Source organism: Thunnus maccoyii, chromosome 6, assembly GCF_910596095.1.
Source record: "Thunnus maccoyii chromosome 6, fThuMac1.1, whole genome shotgun sequence".
NCBI classification, from domain to species: Eukaryota; Metazoa; Chordata; class Actinopteri; order Scombriformes; family Scombridae; genus Thunnus; species Thunnus maccoyii.
The window spans coordinates 24480275-24503619 of NC_056538.1; the positions used below are offsets into that span (position 1 = coordinate 24480275).

The window sequence follows — 23345 nt, forward strand, 5'->3', positions numbered from 1 at the left end:
TAGTTTGTTTGAAGCATAGTGAAACCTTAACTGTGTGCTACTGTACCAGTCAGCAGTGGCGTTCAGTGTACTGCTGTAAATTGCATGTGTGAATGAAACTATTTTTGTCTTTTTGTAAACAGTCTGAACAGTGCAGCAAAGGTTTATTATATAAGATGTATTTGTTTACAGACTTTGAAGGATAAAATGTATTTCATTGTCCTAGGTGAGAGTGAGCAGCAGAGCTTTGAGTGTATTGACTGCAGAAGCTGTTAAACCATATAAACTGAGTGACTTTCAAAGTAATGTGGAGATGGATTCGTGGGGAGCAATCATTGCCATAACAATAAATTTCTAGTTTTAGGGAGCGCACTGCACAATCCACCACAGCTCTGCTTTATCTTGACAGGTTCTGCTAGGATTAATAGCCTCTTTTCCTCCATGCATCAGCAGCGTGCAGGATCATTGGATTTTAGCTGCTCAGAAAGCCAAAAACATGCCAAATGATAAGAACTTAAAATGGAAATCCAACTCATTTAGCTTGTATAAACTGCTATTTTTATGCTTCATAAAACAACCATTTGACCCACGATTAAAAACTTTAGCAAAAAAGCAGACTTTGTGCCCAACTTAAACAACAACTAAACTAAAGCATGAAAATATCTTTCAAAGTGATTTGTCCCCAATTACAACATTTTCAAAAATGTTCTGGGGTTTATTTTATGCTCAATTTGTGGTTGTATTCACAAAATATGTCGCCATACAGTGTCCTGAATGTATATTTAACTGTAATCTACAGTTGTTTTATTGATTCATTTAATCACATACATTCATTAGAGTGATAATTGTAAACAGATGGAGCATATGACCAACAGTAGAGCAGAAACAAACATAACTGAAGGTTAAATGACCAGTGTGTAAGATTTAGGGAGCTCTATTGGCAGAAATGGAATCTAATATTCATGACTATGTTTACATTAGTGCATAATCAACCGAAAATAAGAATTGTTGTGATTTTGTTACCTTAGAATGAGCCCTTTCTATCTACATGGGGAGTGGGTCCTCTTCCATGGAGCCTGCCATGTTGCACTGCCATGTTTCTACAGTAGCCCAGAACGGACAAACCAAACACTGGCTCCAGAGAGGGCCTTTTGCATTTTTCGTGAGTTTCACAGTCACTGTAGGTTCTCCGACACACTTGGAGGGGTATTCAGTTGGTTCCAATCTGCAACCTCACCCCGAGATGCCATTAAATCCTATACATATATATCCTATGTATAATTGTGTGAGGCTGGTTTCTGTATCTGAACAAACTCCAGGCTGCATTTTAGGTATGAAAACTACAATGTTTTGACTATATTATAGTTACAACATGATTATTGGCCATCTTGCCTGTGGGCACCTAAATAGTAGTTGTTTAGGGACGGTGGACTACCAAACCTTTCAGGGCTCCACTCTCTAATTTGATTGCTTTGGAAACAGATGTAGAATAGAATACTAAACCTGCATTCAGAAAGTTCACACTCAACCCTTTATTGGCTAACAAAGTTGGTTATTTAGAGGTTCAAGAAACAGCAGCTGAGGTGTATCGGTCATTACACTGAATATTGAATTCTTTTGAATGTGTTATATTTAATCTCCCAATACTACTGTTGCCAATTTAATCTTTGCTGAGCAAGTTTACATGTGATGTTGGCATCTGCAGTTCAACAGCAGATACGCTTGTAACAGCTGATCAACAATGGCTTAGATCAACATTTGTTTGTTTTTTTGTTCTTGTTTTTTTTTTTTTTTTTAACAAGAAAAAGAGAAGAATCTTGCTGCATCTAAGCTTAGACACTGTTTCTACAAATATGGCCATTAAAGGCCATTCCAATGTATCTTAAATTGCATAACTGAGTATGATATCTTACAATGTCTTAAACAGTAAATTACTACATTTGTTGTGCTTTAGTATCTGTTATGGTCTGCTTTGTTGCCCTGTGAAATAGGAATGGAGAGCTGTATCCTTTATAACAAATTAGCCTATATTCTTTGTTTAAAATATTAACTGCGCTTAATAAAGGCCCATGTGTTTACAGTCGCATGAGTCATCAATTTTAAGTTTTAGGCGGTTTAGAAGTTTTATATATTTGTGGAGCATATTAAAGTCCTGACTGTGCTGCAGTCTGGCCAGTGCGCCTCTTTATGAAGTTTATTATAATGTCTGTGCAAGCAGCATCACAATAGGGAAGTAATAACAGATAATATACATTTACAGTCACTTGGTTCCAGCTCAGCAATAAAAAGTTTTTCCTAACTTATGTTATGATCCTTCAAGGGCTTTTTTTTTTCATCTCACATTTTTCTTTCTTATTCCTGCAGTAAAATAAACGGGCAATCTATGATTTTCAGATCTGATCGAAGATCTACGCTTAACATTGGGAGATACAGCTGAGGTTTGTAGTTTTAGCACTGAGCTACTTGTCAGTCGTCTGAAATGAAAAATTGATAGCAGTGCTGTGAGCTGTCCAGAGTCAGTACACTAGTATTAACCCCAGTTTCCAGGGCCGAATGTGATATTTTGGAGCTCAGAAAACTCAGGGAAATACTGGAACCTGCTGGTGGAAAAATGATGACCTGCAGTCAGAGTGCATCCTTCATTGACAATTATAGAAATATTCCTGGTTCTTTTTCCTGGGAGCCAATGAGTGAGGGAGAGTTTGTAATCATCCATTTCAATTATTGGGTGTGTGACATGGGTATTTACATTGCCAGAGTGGCTCCACTGCTCCCACTAATGGAGCCACCATCTGGATCTGCTCCTGACTTCACTGCAAGGAAAACAGGATGCAAGACCACAGACGCGCAACTGGAGTCAGTTCCCATTGGAGGAGGCAGGTGGAGATGAGAGGCAGAGGGCTGCCTGTGAAATATCATCCTTTTCTGTTGGACTGGTTCTCAGTCCAGGTGCTTTTATTAATTTAGTATGGTTTAGCAGTTTTAAGTCAGAAGGTCTTGATAATAATTAAACATGGCAGTACATTCAGTTCATACAGTTGATTTGCTTTTCATATTGATGCCCCAGAATAATACGTGCAGAAATACAAGTGTAACACTGAATATGTTACTCACTTACTTGTTTCCTGGCTTGAGTTTTTCCTCTCTCCGCTGCCTCCCCAGTTAACCTTTCACACTCCATAAGGTGCTTTAACATTTGGCTCTCATTTTGATGTGTCCAGTCTGCCTGCCAGCGTGGCCATTTTAATGATTTTGTACTTAATCCGTGGGAATTTTCTGCAAACTATTCCCCGACTAGAAAAGGTCACATGAATTGAGTGATATTGGAAAGGGTTCAAGGCTTTAAGAAATATCACTTCGCTTAGTTGCTCTTCTGTTCACTGTTTTTGGCCAAGAATTCGGCTTTCTTCACTCTGGACCTTTACTGACTCACTAAAACAGCCACAGAAATGTTGTGATCTTATTAATCGTGCTGCTGTTAGGTGTTTGGTTTCAGCTTTATAGTTCACAAAAAAAATGTTGGAAGTCGTTGCTCAGACAACTCAAAGTGCAGATGAAGCAGCTGAGTTTTTAACTTTAGATTAATTGAAAGAATATCAAGAGAAAATTCTATTTCATCACCTGTAAACTGTAAATTGGTTGATTTCATACATTACACAATAAAAATGTACCCACATTCAAATGTGTGCATTGAAAAAAGAAAGTTTTGTATAAACAGCTTAGAGCTTGAGCTTAGTTTGAATAGTTTGTTTCCACAACAAAGATGAGACAAAAACTAAAAACATTTGAAAAGAAAAACTATGATGGAATGTATGAATATCAATGAATAAACAAACTGAAAGATAGATGAATTGACGAATGAACTTATTATTGTTTTAATGCACAGTCTTGTTCCACAACCTGCATACACTGCAAAGTCATTAAATTTAGCTCCTGACTAGTAAAACAAAACTTGCATTAAGAAGCAGTATCTTGCATTTCAGTAATGTTTGTCACTGCCAGTAAGCCTAGGTGGCATTACCGGTTGTTGGAGGGGATGGAGGTAACAAAATATTAGACTAAATTCATCTACAGTCCCACTGAAAATTAGACAAGACACGACAACAAAACACCTGGGACAAAACCGTGAGAACAGGTAGGCTAGCAAGGCGACTTTTACAAACAGGGAAGTTAGAGCTAATATATCATTATCATGTTAACTGTAAAATGTACTTTCTTGCAGAGAGTTGAATGATAAGATAGATAACATTCTCATGTCTGTATGATAAATATGAAACTAGAACCAGCAGCTGGTTAGCTTAGCTTCGTATAAAGACAGGAAATATGTGGAAAGAGAGCTAGCTTTGCTCTGTCCAAAGGTAGCAAAATAGACAAAAAAAACAAAACAAAACACCAACTATAAAACCCATTAATTAACATATTACTTTACTAGATTAAATTAATGTTACTTTCTGTCTTTCATATTTAGGCTATCTGAGGGAATCTTCCTCTAGATGGTTGCTGAAGGAATAATATTGATGTCATCTAGTTTTAGCTGCTAAACCCAGACAGTGAATAGTATTTTAGTTAAACAAATGAGTGAGTACAAATGAATACAGCTTCTTGAATGAGAATTGAGAGAGTTTTTCTGCTCACTCACTTCAAACAACAATGGTTTGGGAATGAACTGTATTTACTGAAGAGTTACAAATCAAAGATTGCCCCAGCTGTAGCCTCACAATGCTTAGAAGAAATAAAAAAAAATACAAATACACAAAGAATACGAGATTCAAATAAAAAGTTTTTGTTGCCTAAAACTAGACAAGAACTCACAGTGATGACTAAAGTATGACTAACATGCCTAAATGAGGTGCCAAAATTAACCCCGAATAAAAGTGATGATATTTTAGCTTTTGTGAGACTTGAGGCTAATACAGTAAGAGTGTGTCTACCTGAGGTGCAGCCCTCAGGCACAGGCTGTGACAGGCTGTAAACAAGGCTGTGTTGTGCTGTATGTAACAGCAGATGAAGGCACTTTACTGTCCCTGCTTGCTCTTACCAGTCCATGATGCATCTGTGTGATCAATGGGACCCTTGGCTTTGCTCTTATCCCTCTGCCTTCCTCAGTAATCAGCGGTGGGATGTGATCAGAGACACCCGCCTGTCCTGTCTTCGTCTCATGTTTTACAGGACCAAAGTATTCCTTCTGACATTTCTGACAGTCCTGTGATGGCAGGGCAGAGACGAGGGCTTTGTCCCAGCGTGATATTTATCTTTGAAATTGAGGAGTTAGACCTACAAGCAACCACCTCATGTGCCTCGTACCCTCTGGCTTTCCTTAGGAACGTCTTTCAAATGATGAGGATGAAAGATTAAGTGCCTCAACTCTTTTGGCCTTGGGATTTTACTGCCAGATCTCATTTTAATATCAAGGTATTTCAATATGCACAAGTATGAGCTTTTTCTTGGAAAGAAAAATCCTTAAAGATACATCACATGAACAAAACTATATAATAGATGGCCCAAAAAACACAGACACTGAGTAGTAATCATCATTATTATATGGCAGACCCTTCACTTCGACTCCTAATCACTTTCACTGCTTTGGTAAAAGCGTATCTATAAAATGAATGACGTTTCGCTTTTTCTGCAGAAGAGAAGTGGGATCACTCCCTCAAAAGCAGCTCTTAAAATGCTGTCAATCATGGCAGCTCAGTGCATGCTGGACTTGACAGTGCTTCCTCTGACACAGTCACCAGGGAGCGTTTGTCTGTCATTCGCAGACAGTTCAAGGTTAATTGATGTACACCATAAAATATTGATAACAAAATGATCGCTTACTGCTCTCAGTGAGCAGGATCTCGTATTATGCATGTAAACCACGCTTTTTGGTGAATATGTATTACATTTGAATAGGCAGTGTGATAAGAAAATATAACCATACAGCCCCCTCAAGTTAGTCATTTGCACATTTTGGAAGTGGGTTAATGAGTGCTGGCTAATGGGAAAACTTTTCTCTTCCCTCAAGAACCACAATGTAATTATTTGATTTATGAGTGGCTAGAAGAAGAAAGCAGCAGCCGATCACTCTCACCACCTCACAGGGCTTCAGCCGGGGGTTTGTTAGACAGAGTAGCTACCTCTATGTGCACAGTCCGCTATCACATTATTACAGCACCGCCCTGAAGAAACACCGTTGTATAATGTAAAAGATCTGTGTTTGTTTAATACTCTCCCTTCATCCGGAGCAGACAGTGGAATTAGATGGAAAACAAATAATTGTCCGGAGGTTTTCTCTGAAACAAATCAGAGCAGTATTCTGAGCATATACTTAATTTGCACTACAGGGATTCTTTGTTATTTGGGCATGTAAACCACAGGACTGTATTAATACAAGAGAGCAGAGAATACACTTAATCACCACACACTGAGTGACATTGTGATAGCTTTGTTTTTGTGCTTGTTGGAGTTGTTGGAAGGGTAATCTTCTTGTTACTGTAATCCAGCTTTTGGAGCTGACAGAAATGCCTCTTGGTTCATTCTTGTGCTGACAGAGTCTGGAGCAGTGAGCTGGATTAGCTGACGCTACAAGTCTGAAGAATGCAACAGTGGACCAAAGGGAAACGACTATTTGCCCTTCAACATATTTTAGAATATTTGTTCAGGAAAATATTAAACTGTACTTCCAGCTGACAAAATGTCAGCACATGATTGTACAATTTGTCTTTGTCGTCCTTTAATTAGGTTAAGTGAATGTGTTGCATGTCCAGAGGCATAATTACATGCAGAGGTAAAAGGTTGTGGTGCACTTTGTCAGTGAGAGAGGCTCTGTGCCTTGTGTCAGCGAATGACTGCATGCTGTCATCACTTACTGGAATGAAAAATAGCTGCTGTGTGCAGAAATAAAGGAAGAAAGAAAGATCCTTCCCCTGCAGATGAAATAGTTTGTCCTAAGTGCTGTTTAATGAGAGGCTGCCAATCACATAAATGAAATAATTGCTCCGGCTTAATTAAAATTATTCAGTGCTAATTCTGTGGAGGATACTTTGTTTTTGTCCTGTCACAGTAAAAATTGATTTCCAATAATGTCCATATGGTAATATCAATCAAACCAATGAACCAAGAATATATAAAATAAATGTATTTCTCTACAGCTTAAACACTTTGGCTGCAAAAATGTGTAAAACCTGAAATGATCTGTGGAAAAATCCTTAATGTTGTTTGTTTTTGATCATCAATTCAAATGTAACATCTAACATCAACTCTGAAGAGAGAAAATCAGCTCTGCAAAAAGCCGTTACATTCGTGAAAACATCTTTAAAACTGCTGAATGAATAGAATTTGCTGCCATGGAGATGTGGTTCGGCCTACAGTTAAACTGAAGTCAGTGATGTTTCATCTCTGTAACTGAGTAATGTTTGAACTATTTCTTAGCTGAGATCAAACAAAGAAAGCTGCAGTTCCTCCAGGCTTTTAGTGACAATAACTTCTGACTTTTATCATCTCCGACTTGTAGCTCTGTCCCATCAGTGGATAAACTTGGAAGAAAAGTGCAAAGTATAGGCTGTTTATCTTTTGTATAACAAAAAGCAAAAACATTATGTTCCTTTGTTTGATTGATAAAGTGGCCTTTTTACTCATATTCATATTCAGATGTGTAAAAAATTTAACATCCCCAGTGAAAATTTGTGTAGTCTGTGTTGCTTTAAAGAACTACTCCAGTGATTTAACTTTTAGTCCCTAGTATGGGTCAAGCTCCAAAACCATCCTACAATTCCCATAATGCAATTCAGTAGCAACTTTCATTGGAAAGCCTGAATGCCTTTCTCCATGCGCCCAGCTTGTAATGGAGGTTTTCTGTTAAAAAGTAGAAAAAGACCCAGATAACCCTGATTATATCATCAGGGGTATTTTCGAAAGCTTACTTTAGAAAGCTCCATATCAAGACACAGAGGACAATATACAACTGTAAGCTGATCTTGATGTGTAAAATTGCTGGAGTGTCCCTTTAAGCTCATTCATTTTGTGTCTCCTGGTCAGATCTTTGGGAGTAGCGGCGTGCATTGCTGTCTGCCTCAATATCCTTTTTGAAACGACCAGTGGGGGGCACCAAAGTCAGAAATGTTCAAATTCTACTCACAGTGGCTTTAATCGAGAACCTCATCTTCCTACCTGGTAACATGCTAACATCCACTCCTTTGTCAGACCCACACAGTAACTCTATTCACACTTGAGTTAAACTCAGTCCAGAATAAACGAGCTGCAAATTTTTTTTCTGCAGGAGCGTATTTGTCCTGACTTTCCTCCAGCTTCAAACAGACACCCTGCGGTTTTGTTTTTTCTCCTGTCAGACACTGTCCAAGGTTGCCCTGAGTTTCTGATTGCCCTTTGCCTTAGAAGCTGTTACACCACTGATCCTCATGCAGCTTTTTGTCGCAGCATGAGTGAAGAAAATATTTGGAGGTCTCGCAGACATACCTCTTTCTTGTCTTCCTCTCGCCGGTTGTTCATATACCCCTCCCTAATACCACCGCAGTTTCCTTCTGTGGCTCAGACAACCTGAGATTCTGTGTGCCTGAAGCATTGACTCATCTGATGCTAGAGAGAGAGCAGCCACCTCCCAAACTCACCTTCGTCAAATAAAATTGATAGTTACATCATTAATTATGGTAAGAGTTTGACATTTATACACAATCCACCATGCCATTTAAAATAAGCCCAATTAATTATTTTTCAGGTAAATTTAAGGGCCGACTTCACTTCCTTCCACCACCTTTGGATGGACCTTTTGATTTCATTCAGCTTAAAGCTGAATGAATCATCAAATTACTAGAACCTTAACTAACTAGATTTTCTCAGAAATCACAGCTAAATCACTATAATTTGGAATGATTCATCAGTCCACATTCATGGAGTTTAGGATGAAGTGGCTTATTTAATTGTAATGAAAAAGAAATAAGCAGTTATGACTAATATGGTGAAAACATAATTTTATGGAAACATTTTCTTGTGATGAATCTTATTAATAACACTTAGACACACGTTCATTCGGAAATGTATGTTGAGCACGCCCAAACAAAGTATGAACACACCTGAACATCACACCCATATGTGGCTGTTGAACATCTCATTCCCAAACCAGAGGTATTAATCTGCTGCTGTATCAGCCTCCACTCTTCTTTCAACAAGATTTTGGAACCTGGCTGCAGGGATTTGCTCCCATTCAGCCATATGAGCATTAATGAGGTCAGGCACTGATGATGGGTGATAAGGCCTGGATAGCAGACGGTGTTCAAAAATTCATCCCAAAGGTGTTGGATGGAGGTGAGGTCGGCGCTCTCTGTAGGCCAGTCATGTTCTTCCACACCAAACTGGGTAAAACGATTTCTTTATAGATCTTGCTTCATGCATGGAACAGGCTTTACATATTGCCACATCGTTGAAAGCGCTCTATTATCTAAATAAGGGACTTCTGTCTCTTTTTGTCCCTGGTTCTCTGTGGCAATTTGTTTTTCTGCACTAGGAGGCACTGCAGAAATAGGAGTAAAACATGTTGGTTCAGTCCCAGTTGCTCTGCTAAAGGGGAATGAACCATCACTCAGCCTCTCTCTCTTTCTCGCTTTCTCTTTCTGACTCCCTCCCTCTGCCTTCATCTCTTTCTATCTCCTTCTCCCTTTTCTCTCCGTCTTTCAGTCTCTCTCTGGCCTGACTCCAGATGAGTTGGTGCTCCAGGCACTCAGTCTCAGGTTGTTTGAGCTTCACAAAAAAATAGGCAGTTATTGGAGAGAGGTGGATGGCCAAAAGAAGGAGGAAAAAAAGCACAACCTGAAAGAAGAATGTGTGAGAGATCCCAAATATTTTCTTCAATCACGCTGTGACAAAGAGCTGCATGAATGTCTGTGGTGTAGGATCTTCTAAGACGAAGGGCAAACAGTAACCTTAGGCAGCGTCTAACAGTGGAAAATACAAACCCACAGGGTGTCCATTTGAAGGTGCAGGACTGTGAGGGTGAATACAATTCAGGGATTGTGAAACAAGAAGTTATCTGGTGTAGTCTATACTGAGTGTATCTCAAGCATGCCCAGCACTGGGTTGCAGTGTATTAGTACATGACCTGTGAATCAGGAAACAGAATTCATCAACAATATTGACATTTGAAAGGCTCAACCTTTCACATCTGCTCATGTACGTCTGAGCAGAGGGAAGAACGAGCTTCCACCACCTCAAAGGTGAGTTCACGCCCTGCTCTGATCTTATGGCTTCTGCATGCTGGAAAAAAGGTGTCATCTGCCGAGTTGTTGAGTCCTATAAACCACAAGCTAATCTTGGAATCAGGATGAGAGCTACATATGTTGCTACATATGGTGTTTGTAGCTTTTACCATTATTTAGAGTTATTTTTAGTCTTTTTTGCTATGAATCTCACAGATGGAATGTTTTTCTGACCTCTAATGAAGTGAAAAATCGAGATTTACATCAACTTTTCATTGTGTAGCTTACACGCTCAAAACCTCAAAGGGTTTTAGTGCTCTTGCTTCCTTTTCAAGTACTTGTTATGCACCTGATATCAACTTTTATCAGGCTTGATTGGAGCTAGCCCTCGGGGGCTAACCTTGGTGGAAAAGTGCATCAATCTGTGCAGCAAGTTTCACAGTACAAGTATTCCAGGGGCACCTCCATGCTTCATGGTCTTTGTTAAATTATGTTTGGTTCATGTTTCATGTTTGGTTGTAGGTGATTTTTGTGTGCACAGCAATGAAACAACTTTAAAAAATGGAGATTTTGCTAGCTGGAAGACGTTTTACTGTGAGCAGCTGCAGGAATTGTTGATCAGTGTTTGCTGACAAATGGAAGTTGAACAGAAAACTATGTCGATGTACAATATGACACTCTAAACCACAGCAAATTGTACAGGAGTTAACAGGATAAGGCGAAAACACCCACTCAACAGACTTTTCCTCCGAGTGGTTGAACAGTCAGCACAGTGCAAGAAGTAGTTGTGTGAGGAATGAGCTGAAGAGAATCTGAACCACATCTATAAACAATTTGCTGCAAGAAGTGAATAAAGACTTTTCCCAACATCCCAATCAGCACTTTCTTTAAATAAGTCAGCCGCTGTTAGAGGGGAGGTATGCAGAATTTTGTCCAAGGACCATCTGGCTAACAGGATTCAACCTTTTATTTGTCATCTATCAACTACTTGTCAGTGGCATGTGAATTTCAGCAAGGGATTCAGTTTTCGTGCTTCAAACTCAGTTTTACAAAGGTACAAAACACATTTTTGAGTTCCCTTTTTTCACTCACTCATATTTGTTGATGATTTGCAGTGTCATCAACCAACAGAGATGAAAAAGTGAGTTTAATAGTCTTGTTTCACTATAATAGAGGATCAGGGATATACTATATCTCTGTCATCTTTGGAGTACTTTTGCTCACCAACTTTCATAATCACCCTTGTAAAACCCTTGATCTAAGCTCTGGTGGGTGATTAAAGACTTGGGCGATAAAAAACTGAGCTATTTGCAGAGCAGACAGACAGGGAGAGAGGGCTGCTGCAGTGCTATGTGTGGACATGGATAATCAGGATTAGGCTAACCCACAAAACAATACAGAAAAAAAAGAGACCAGCTTCTCATCAGAGTCTGTAACTAATGTGAACATCGAGTCAGTGGAGAATATAACTACTGCAGAAGTTTCAGGAAAAGTATGTGTGCTGCACGGGGTGGATACACCGACTCAGTCTGACTGCTGTGCAGACATGCAGCACCGAGATGGATCTGTTATTGCCCTAGGAGCTGTAGTTATTGCATATTTATTAAACAAATAATTAACATGAGTGTGTGAGTGTGTACGTGTGTCTTCCACTGTGCTTTTTCATTGCACTGCTGCGTCTCTGCTCCCTGGCAGCGATCCAAGAAGTTCCAAGCACAGATCGGGCCTGGGCGTGAGAGGATGGACACGCGAGGGAGGTGCTGGATTTATTAGCCACAATTAACATCAAGCTATTGTATAAGGCTCCTGTGGACAATATCAAAGGGCTTGCTGGGCAGAATAAGCAGTCTGGATTCATTATAAAGGGCCTTGGCATTGTCAGAGGGAGACACAGGTGACACTCAAAACAAAGCTGGGATATCTGAAATGGGTCTTGGCCTCAAGCACCAACAACACTTCTCCTCTTTCTCCTCTGTTCGGGATGGTGCCTGCAGGGTGTGAGGCCTCCTCAGTGGAGGAACTCAGTCTTGTATGCCGCACAGACACTGCAGAGATGCACAAAGTCATGAATCTGCCTCATGATGGGATATGAATATGTATGCAAGTTAACTGATGTGCTATTTTGTAATTGCGATGGGAGAAAAGGAGCCTGAAGTGCAATGCTTCATGGGAGCTGCGTCTCGTCTTGGCATGTAACATGTTATTCCACCTAACATAAGGGTGGGACACATTAGGGGGTCTTCATTCTTTGTCCAGTTATTGATCTCACCTTGTACTTTTTTTTTTTTTTCGAATTTCTTTCACCCTCTTCATCCTATTTCAATGCATTTCTGATAGCATGGACTCATTTTGCGTGCATTGATCTAATTATATGTGTTGTAGCTTTTGTTGTCCCTCAATTTATGCCTCCTTGCCTCTGCCAATTAGGTTTTAACCAAATGTGATTATGAAGAATAAATGCTAACGTTCAGCTCCACTAGAGGGTGGCACATCAGTTTACCTAAGGCAAGGCTTTCAAACTTGGGGGAGAAAAACCGAATGAAGCTAATTTTAAGGGATATGCTTTTAATTTTGAACGTTTGCATAAGCACAGTGGAGCATTTCAGATTAAAATCCCCCCAAAGTGTGGCAACCATGAAATCACTTTTAATTAGGCCAGCTGACAATCCATTGAAGTCTCCAAACACACTGGACCCTAATGGGGATGAAAACAAACCAATCACCTTTACAGTCATTTAGACTTAAAGAAATGCAGCTGGAAAGGGCAATTTAAGAGTTTAGAAATACTGCAGAGCTTAGTTTTAAGAATGACATCCCTTTGGATATGATTACCTTTTTAAGTTTTAGGTTAATTTTAAAGAAATCGGAGGATAGTTTCCGTGTAAATAACCTCAGCAGCGGAGGGCTGGTGGTTAAACAACAGACATCTTGTGAAGGTCAAGTTGTTACCGATGATTGGAGAGAGTGACAGCTGCCACTTTCTGAGCAAAGGTCAGTCCATCAGATCACACCATCAGATCTCAGCTCTTAGTAATAATTGCCGACATGCACACATATTTGTATGCATGTTTGCACACCACATGTTTGAGGCCTTTTTGTCTCCCAAATGTTCATTAAGTCAATCTTTGGGTGAGCGGTTTATTCAGCTAAAAACTAAGGCTGCTTTAATTAGTAATCACACAAAGCACTACTTCCATCTTTAACAAATCCTAAATTCAACTGTTAATCTTTGTCTTTTTATTTTAAGTGCAAAGCTGATATCATTCCATTGAAATTGTTAATCAAATTGCAATTTCATTCCCAACATTTGTGCACATAATGTGTGACAACATTTTAAAATCAGCAATCCAATTTTAATTTTCATCTCCAAATGTTTGCAAACGGCATCATTACAGTCACAATGGAAAAGAAATTCCTTCTCCTGTATCTCTGTGTGTCAACACAGATATCGCCTTCATAGCATGGAGGGCAAAAATGTCACTATTAATCACAGAAATTAATAACGTAATGTCAACACAATGTATGAAGAGTGGCGTGAAGCCCTCTGAATTAGTAAGGAAGGATTTACTGGTAAACACTCAACAATCCAACCATCAGATCTTAAAGGATGATTTTATCATTTCACCCTGTGCACTAATGTGGAAGTCAAAAGGTGAAAAGGTTATTTAGTTTAAAGTATTATGAAAACATTATATACTGTAAACATATACTAAATTACGATCTAATAATGCAACTGATGTGTTCAGTTTTATGTTTTAAAACTCATTACTGTCAACCTTCATGCTACCTGCCTCACATATTCGCAATCAAAAAAAGTGCAAATACAAAAACCTGTTAAACCTGTAATTATTAATAATTAGAGGTTTTCCACAAGCACTATATGATCAAAACAATATCCAATGTATTTGGCAAATTTCAGTGACTTGTCATTTGTTTCTGCCCAGAGGGCATTAGCTCGACCCTCAGGGACAGCAGAGGTTTTAGTCTCAGCAGGGAATAATATGAAAGCAATAAAGCCATGTGTTTGTTCTTCAGTGACTCCTGAGATCTTCCCCACATGCACTGCACAATTTAATTGAAATCATCCACCCATTGTTCAAGACGACAGTTTTAATTTACAGAGATAAGCAAGATTGGCTTTGACCTGGCTCTGTTGTGACATGGATCGCTGCCCCTGCACCTTCCAAGGTGTCTTCAATCAACTCAGAGTTTTCTTTGGACTATATTTCTCATTTTTGTTGCTTCTTATTTTCCTCCTGGCTTACTTTTTCCTTTGACACCTGCAGCGTGAGAAAAGAAAATCTATGTAAACAGTACTTCAGTCAACAGATCAACACCCCTTTCTGTTCCAACTGACCAGCGATATTGATTACATAATGCTTTGTTCACTCGGCTGCTTCCCTCCCTTTGTTGCCATTATCAGACGGTGTGCACAAAGCCAGTCACTCTTACCCATTCACCGTGCTCCTGAAAGAGAAAAGCCCACGACTGCAAGAGGAGAGCAATAGCAGTGGCAACCATGTGATGGCTTTTTGCGCTGGGACTTAAGGCTTCGAGACTCTTAAATCCTGCTTTTAAGCGCCTTTAGTGGAGTGTGAAATACAGCGCATTGGACTCGATTATATATGGGTTCCATTTGCCAGGGAGGCCATGTGGTATTCTAACGTATAGCTGTGGAAACTACAGTCGTCTGGTGAAGTCACATTCACACACTTTCTTCCTGTAATTGATATTAATTGCTTGTCAGCTGCCTTGCATTCAATTCTCTATGCCTGACAGCTCGGTGGACTAACTGGAAACTTCACTGCCCAAACTGCACTGTGAGTGACTGACTTATGGTAGTTGATTAATTTGCTAACACATGCTAAAAAATTCAGCACCCAGATAGAGATCAATAACATTCATATTGATGTACAAGTGGAACTTTAAACGACTGGTCATGAGACAGACACCAGGAAAATAATACACGTATAACCTCTCTTAGATTTACTGTAATAGAGAGCACATTTGACTGATTTGTGACAACAGCTCCCTGAACGCTTCATGAAGACAGCACAGACATAAATTGGTATTAAAAAAGGCTTTGATTAAATGTTTATTTTCCCCAGAGTCCTGTATGAATGCATGTTCACATGAAAGACCGCGAGAGGGCAAAGGAGACAGAGAGAGAAGTAGTCAGGGGTTAAAGTTCTTTGTCGCTACGACAGATTTCTGTCATTTGGAGTCCATAGAGTCCATTTATGAGATCAGTGTTGGTCCGAAGAAGGGAGGGGGGGACAGCTGTGCAGATAACTTTATAGGCTATGTTTAACAACCTCTGTGGTAACATCCTCTGATAATAACAGCCCTACCTCTTGTGTAGTCATACTTTGGCTTTTCATCCCAAAATGCAAAGTTTAGTAGAGTCTACAGATGTTCTCTATGTCCAATTCAGATATGGTTGGCTATTGGCTATAATGGCATAATCTTTTATTTAAGCTAAATTAGTTTACAAATCGTGCCATAGCCTACTATCAATTCTTTATGTTTTAATGGAGATGGATTGGATAACCTGATACTTGGCCTAATAGTCTATCCTACTCTTGCTATAAGACTAGTTCTCTTAGGTTACTAATTAAAGCCACAAACTGAAAATCATACACATAATTTCTTGACAATTTAACAATAATATGTACAATAAACAACCAAAGAAGGTAATATGGTAATATAGCCCCACTATGTATTAAAGATGAATGAAGATCGATGAATCAAATCTCGACAGACGCGCACACATTCATATTAGTGGCCTACGACATTGGATTAACACCAAAATATAGATTTATAAATGTGACAAAATCCCCCAAATTATGAGATTCTTAATGTCCAGCAATCTATAGAAATAGTATTAGCAATAGAAAAAGTTAATCAAGATTGTATAATCAAAATCAAACTTCACAAGGAAGGAGTGAGAAGCCTCGGATGAAGAAGAAAGCAATCACTTTGCAATGACCAACGGGCTACAGTATCTTCTGTCTGAGAATAATCCACAAGGAAATTTTATTTCAGCAGTGAAGAATCGTGACAGTTTGCAGTTGCGTCACTATTGGTCTAGAGTATTTAAACTTGAGATGGCTGCATTAGAGAACAGCAGCAATGGTTGTGTGGGAAGTGGTGCTGAAATCTCATCATTTTACAGTGTGTTATTTGTTTAGCAGGCATCAAGTAATGTAACCTGTAACGTGTTTTACAAATTGCAGATGGGGAATATGGCTTGGCTGAAAAAAAAATCAGTCTAAAGATTTTTTTTGCTTTAATCCATGGGTAGTTTTTCAGCATAAAAGCCCACATGAAATGGAGGGGAAAAAAACTCTTATTGCAGGCAGAGAGGAGGGGTTCACTGTCAGGATGAAGGCTCCTTGGCCTCGCCTCAGGCAAAGATGCTGCATTAAAGCTAGCCCCCTCTGAGGGCCAGTATTAAACAACCCCTCTGTAAATATGCACCTGTCAGTGTATGTTCAGTGAAGTGTTAGTGTTGAAATGATGTTTTACCCCTCCTCGCTATTGGCAGGTGAGAGAGAGAGAGAGACAGAGACAGAGAGAGAGACAGAGAGAGAGAGAGAAACGAATGAGGAAAAATAAACAGCATTAGCATGACTGAAGTGAAGAGCTTTGGCGGAGAGGGACCTCTTTGAAGACTTGCAGCCTAATCCTATCTGCTGAACCGCCATCTACGCCTCAGCTTTTGTTTCTCAGACTCTCAAGACCTACTCCTGCAGGAGACGCAGCAAGAGGGTCAATGGATTCATATTGTAGAGGGCAGAGAAATGTGAACGTTTTTGTTGATGGCATTAAACAGAACATTCGTAGCTGAATATGCTTTGTTTGCACATTGACCCTTGGTAATAACAGTAATCCTGAGCATAGTTTGCTGTCAAGTAGTGAAAAATGTGCAGTAGATACTAGACAACCTGCATCTTACTCTCTGTAGTCTTTTGTTATCCTCAGTATGTTTTGACATATTAGTTGCAAAGGATTTATCACATTTCTTAGAGTGAAACAGTGATGCAATTACATACACTAAGTTGCCAGTTTATAAAGTATAGTGCAACTAAAAATAAAGTAATTTATTGCACCTATTTCTCATATACACAAAAAATTAAAAGTACTTCTTAGTATAATGCAACATAATTCAACAGCACCACCAACTACAGCCTCTTTCAACCCCCCTGAACATAATGTAGAAGGTTGAATCTGTTGCAGGCAACTGAGTTTGTGTTTCGTGAAGTTACTTGTATTTGTTAAAATGTTGTGTAAAATGTAAAATTTAAATGTAACATTCCCTCCGAGAATCATCACTTCATCGATCGTCTCTTCTTTTCTGGAGTTGCCCAGAGTAAGAGGCATCAGGCGGGTGTGAATTGGATCAGGCGGCAGGGGAGGCTGCCGGACACACCTGGGAGACCCAAACGAGTAGTGAGGGTGGACTGGGAATGTATAGCAAAAGCCCCTGTTAATGAGGTCTTCAACTCCCGCTTCTGGAGGAATTTCTCCTGCATCCCGGGGGAGGTGCAGGACATGGAATCTGAGTGGGCCCTGTTCAGGACCTCAGTTGTGGAGGCGGCTGCTCAGAGTTGTGGCCGGAAGGTAATCAGTGCCTGTTGGGGTGCCAACACAAGAACACGCCAGTGGACACCAGCAGTGAAGGAGGCCTTTTGCACCTGGCTGGCCTAGGGGTCTCCTGAAACAGCAGATGGGTACCATAGAGCCGAAAGCGCGGCAGCTCAGGTGGCTGCTGAAGTTCAGGGAGGCTGTGCAGAGGGACTTTCGTTTGGCCTCAAAGAAGTTCTGGCAAACCAACAGGCAACTCGAGTGGGGACATTATCGGGCAGAGGAAGGGACACTTTGAGGATCTCCTAAACCCGACAGACATGCCCTCTATGGAGGGGCCAGAATTGGATGACATGGGGGAAGCCTCACTCATATCCCTAGCAGAGGTCTCTGAGGTAGTCAAATGTTGGAATTTGTGAAGGTGGTCCAGTGGTGCATAAAAAAAGAAGTAATTAACAATTTGAATTTGTTTAAAGGAAATGAGAAGGGAAGACATGAAAGACCTCTCTCTCTCTCCCTCTCTGTCTCTCTCTCTCTATGAACATCAAGAGCTCAGACCCCCTAACAAAGGCATGAAGGTCCATATGGAATAGGAGCTGAGTGACATGGTAGGTCTTTGTGGAGGCTTTGGCGCTAGTTTAGCCACGGTAATAATGAGAAGCCACTCCTGTGGACTCGCAGCACAGTGTTGTAGACTTATGACACTGGCTCCATTTATACCTCTCCCATTCAATTATACATCCCATCTGGTCATTGCTGTTTCTGCTGTCACAGCAGTGAAGAGAGAATTCACTTTTGAGGACTTCAAAGCTGGTTTGAGCGCTCAAAATCCCCCCTATAGCAGCAGCAGCTCAAAGGACAGTGAGTACAGTGACTGCCAATTAGGAGTTCCAACAAGACCCATTAGATCCCAAAGAAAAATAGATGTTTCAAAGAGGGACACACAAGAAAGCGCTGTTTTATGAAGGGTACTAAAACATTTTATGCCACTGGACTATAATGCACTATATCTCTGCCTTTGGCATTAGTTTTTGAAGGACAAACTATTATTTTAAAGGGAGTTACTCACCTGCGAGTTGTCAGATGTTGGAGCTAAGTGCTGTTTGATGATAGTTTCTAATAAACTCATCGAGAGTGCCCTTCAAATACGGTCATCACAATCATAGCTGCAGAAGGTGAGACTGAGAGAGGCGAGGGGAAAAAGCAGAGGCTGGATGTGCCCCAATCACACACATAAAAGATTTAACATTGCCCTAAGGTGTTTTTACAGCACTGTTGTACCTTAAAGGTGCATTAAGTAAGATTTTACTGTCCTATAGCACAAATGGCTGTAATAAATCAGTAGGGATTTGATAAAGTCATCAGCAATGACTCAGCAGTTACTTTGCCCACTGCTGGGATTTCAAGATTTCAGAAACTCACTTTTCAGACTTAACCTCCTTGTACTACCAACACTTCAAAGTGAGGACAGCACTATAAGTCAGAAACTGGAAATATCTGCTTGAATCAACAAAAGAACAGTGGAACAAAAAGTACAGTCTACAAATCAGCAACATTATTTTGTATATTATAAAATGTAAAATTTATAATTTGGTTAATTGAAGTCAGAAAACAAGTGTTTTATGTGCTTTAGTTCATTCTTAAAACCCTTCTTCGTGCAACAAACCAACACATGACACAAAAAGTCTAAATCCTTTCTATAAATGACCTTAAAACGTTGTCATGTCACATTAAAGGATCCCAAACTACTGAGGAAACATCCCTGCTTGCAACTGCATTTTCATAAAACATTACTGTAACTCTGACGAACAAATACTGGCAACAAAATGGGTTATGGGATACTGACTGTATCTGTATATAAGTACTCACTGTTTTGGAAAATGGTTGGCAATTTGCAGTTAATTGTCTAAAACAGGAGTGAACCCCAGAATGGTCTTTTATTTTTCCTTTTAACTAAACATCGTTTGTACAGTATGTCTCTTGGCTGGATTGGGACTTGGCATAGTGACTGATGTATTTGGCAGCCATCACTGAATCCAGATCAGCACTTTTGCATGCCAGAACTCTGAGGGCTTTTTAAACACCATAAGATTTCATGAGCGTACGACTCCTTTGTAAAACTGTGTGCCGTATTATCCTGTGTTACTCAATGTGACATAGTTGTTAATGGAAGAGTGAACCAACCCCTGTCAGCCCTTCTCATGTGGGTCATCTAATAGGTGAGATCATGCTGACAATCTAGGAGAGCATTCTGTCATACAAATTAATGGACACTTCCAATCTAATTTGACACCATACCTGCAGACATCCTATCAGTCATTCTGTTTGCACCACATGTATCACACTCTGGCTTTTCAATGTGGACATCTCCTGCATGGCATCTTTTCCTTCAGAGTTTTTTTTTAAATAACATGTATCATGTATAGAATTAGTAAAAGTAATGACCACGTCACCTTTTATTAATTGGACTTATTTGGTCATATGTTCTGGGACATACTTGGACAGGTTAATTTAAATATATACTCACACGTGTGTTTCATGCAGTAATGATCTGATCTTTGCCTGTGAAAGACCTGTAGTTTGTCAAAATGTTGCAAAAAAAAGTTAAAGGAATCTTTAATTTAGTGTGCTGGTTTTTGACTTTTGTATCCAGCACCTATACCACTGAGGTTTTGTGGATGTGCACATGACTGCTCTTTTTTATTTCATCCAGTCATGATGTCATAAAAATGTAAAAAAAACTAACCGACAACTGTTTTGCCTGTAATTAAAGAAATAGTGCTGAGCCGATTAGTCAATAAACAGAAAATCCCCCTATTCAGTATCTATAAGCAGTATATAAGCATTTAATAAATGGTTTATAACACATTATAATGTAGTTATAAGCAAATATAATAATATTTGATTAATGTGCTGTTTATTAATATACATTATATGTCAACAAGTACAACTTCTCCTATGAAGACATATTTTGTATTATTACAACTGTTTATTGTATTCATACAACTGTCATTCATTACACACTAGCCTCCATGTGTGCCCATAGGAGGAATTATAGTTAATTAATTATAGTTTAATAAACACTTAATCTGCTTACAACTACACTATAGTGTGTTATAAACCACTTACTGATTATAAATGCTAAATAGAGGGACTTAGTAAAGTGTAACCCTGGTTCAAGCTTCTCAAATGTGAGGATTTTCTTCTTTTTTTTCTGTTTTGCATAATTGTAAACAGAGTATCTCTTGGTTTTGAACTGTTGGTTGGAGAAAACAAGAGAACTGGAGACATCACTTTGGGGTCTAGGAAATTGTGATGGGCATTTTTCAATATTTTCTGACATGTCATAGACTACAGTAAATGATTAATCATTTTTTTCACTGTTGATTTTCTTTCAATTAATCATTACTTGCAGCCTGAAAAGAAATATATTACATAACTGTCAAAAAAGGTATATCAGTTTTACATTGGCATGTTCCAATAATTGGTTATTTGAAGACATGAAGAGTGACATCATGTAAATGGCATATGTCAGGAGAATGTAGTCTTTCCATTATGAGTATCTATCCATCTATTCATCCATCTGCCCTTCCTCTCTTTTGCTCCCTTAAACTGGAAAAAGATCTTTTGAGATTTCTGATTCTGCAAATAAGTTAAACACGCGTATTATATAAGCTATAGATATAAGGTATAAGAATGTAATAAACATCTAAAATGTACATGAATAGGACCCTATAATAAGTCATGCAGGCCTTTGTCAGGTACTTATCAACATATCACTCTATGGGTCTTACAGTGTATATATAGGATTCTCATTAATTGACAGTTAACATTATTCTAACACTGCCAAATACATGCATGTCATATTATATTTTACTAATTAATCATTTCAAATCATAAATCATCATGTCTTCTGTTAAATCTCTTATAGATTTACAGGATATCACACAATTGTTTGTGATGCTACAAGTGAAAATATGCCATGGGAAATAAAGGTTGGCTAGTCTCATGTCTCTGTGTAATAAATGTGAAATCTAAGATACTCTTATCTGAGATCACGTCGTTGCTGCAAAGTCTTACTGCTGAGCTGTTTGTCAATGAGTTTCTTCCTCCTCTATCAGATGGCTTCCAGATTTGTTTCCTGACATTAGTCTTTACTCAGCAGTGCACAGTCTGAATAGACTTGTCCATCTTCCATCACCAAAGCAATCATAAGAAAACCTGGGTCTCTCCTGTCAATAATCCAATGGCAATTTGTTTCTGCTTCACACACATCCAGGTTTTAATCCCTCTGTCTCGGAACTTTGACTTCTTATTTGACCCCTGAACCAGTGCGGCCATTGCATCCTTGACTCAACCTTTATTGGATTCTGCTCAATTGACTGTCAAGTTTTTGACACAAGTGTGAACGCATCATCACAATGTGTAGCCATCGAATTCCCATACTTTCTCCACTGGTCAATTCCATTTGATGGGTGATTGCTCTATACCTGTGACCTGATGATAGTGTCTGTGGATGGACTGAAGCAGGTATGAGGGCAGTGCCCCCTCGCTCCTGCGGGACCAGAAGGTCATTTGAGGGTTAGAGACTGCCCGCCCCTTATATTGATAATAACCTGTGAAACAATTCTAGCCTTATCACTACCCCAAATGCCTGAAAGTGTGATTTTCCTTTGATGCAAAATTGGTGTGATGCGAACCAACTTCCAGGAACAGCTTCATGTGGGAGTGTTAGAAGAACTATAATAAATGATTACAAGGTTAGAAGGTTTAGTAGCTTATATAAAATGATCCAAGGAAACATAAATATAATTAGGTAATAATGGTCTCAAGTAGGCATTGAAAATTATAACATGTATCATACAGTTATTAATATGCAATTGGCACCAAATCATTTCCATTTTACCTTGGCCTGCCTTGGATTGTGACAAGCATACCCAAATTGATTTTCCAAGAGAAAGTAGCTTATTGACTGTAAAAATAAATAAATAAATAAAAAAAAGTGAGTGCAGAGGACGCAGACTGCATGTCTCCACTCAGTGCAAAAGGAGCGCATCCCATCTTGATCAACCAAGGTGTTGTGGTAAATGATATGTTATTAATGAGAGACAGCACAATGTGAAAGAGATTACAGATGGATTTGCCAAAGGCACCTACACACTCAGATCCTTTTGGAAAGCCCAATGCTGTATATTTTAAAAATGTTTTTGAGGCGTTTAAAAATGTGTTTTTATGATAATTCCAAGACAAAGAAGAAGTTTAATTTTTGCACACTGTTAGTTTATTAGAGACATAACTGTTCTGTTATGGACATTAAATTCACAATATGAAACAACATATCTTAGCACAAAAGTCACAGGCTGTATCAACCAGCAAAAAGGGGAGCCACATCTCAAACCCCAAAATAAGTGATTTTTATCAACAAGAAAAGTTGATACAAACCTGCCTATAACCAGTTCAAGCCTCCTATCCAAACCGGGAATATCCTCATAACCTTGAGCAAAAACAAATTGTAAATTTATTAATGCTGACATTGACAATAGGATCAGTTTCTATCAATATATGTACATATTATTAACATTTTCAAGT

At 39.1% G+C, this 23345-nt stretch overlaps 1 long non-coding RNA gene across 3 annotated transcripts in view; it reads left to right on the top strand.

The window, feature by feature from the left end:
• The window catches only part of LOC121899257, an 89205-nt gene that overhangs the window by 17227 nt on the left and 48633 nt on the right, over positions 1 to 23345 (top strand). The window contains exon 3 of one of the 3 annotated variants that reach the window (XR_006096660.1): positions 6513 to 6697. The exons of the other annotated variants lie outside the window; for them this stretch is intronic. This is a non-coding gene — a long non-coding RNA (uncharacterized LOC121899257). Of the gene's footprint in view, positions 1 to 6512; positions 6698 to 23345 lie in introns of those variants that run through there. 3 annotated transcript variants of the gene reach the window in all.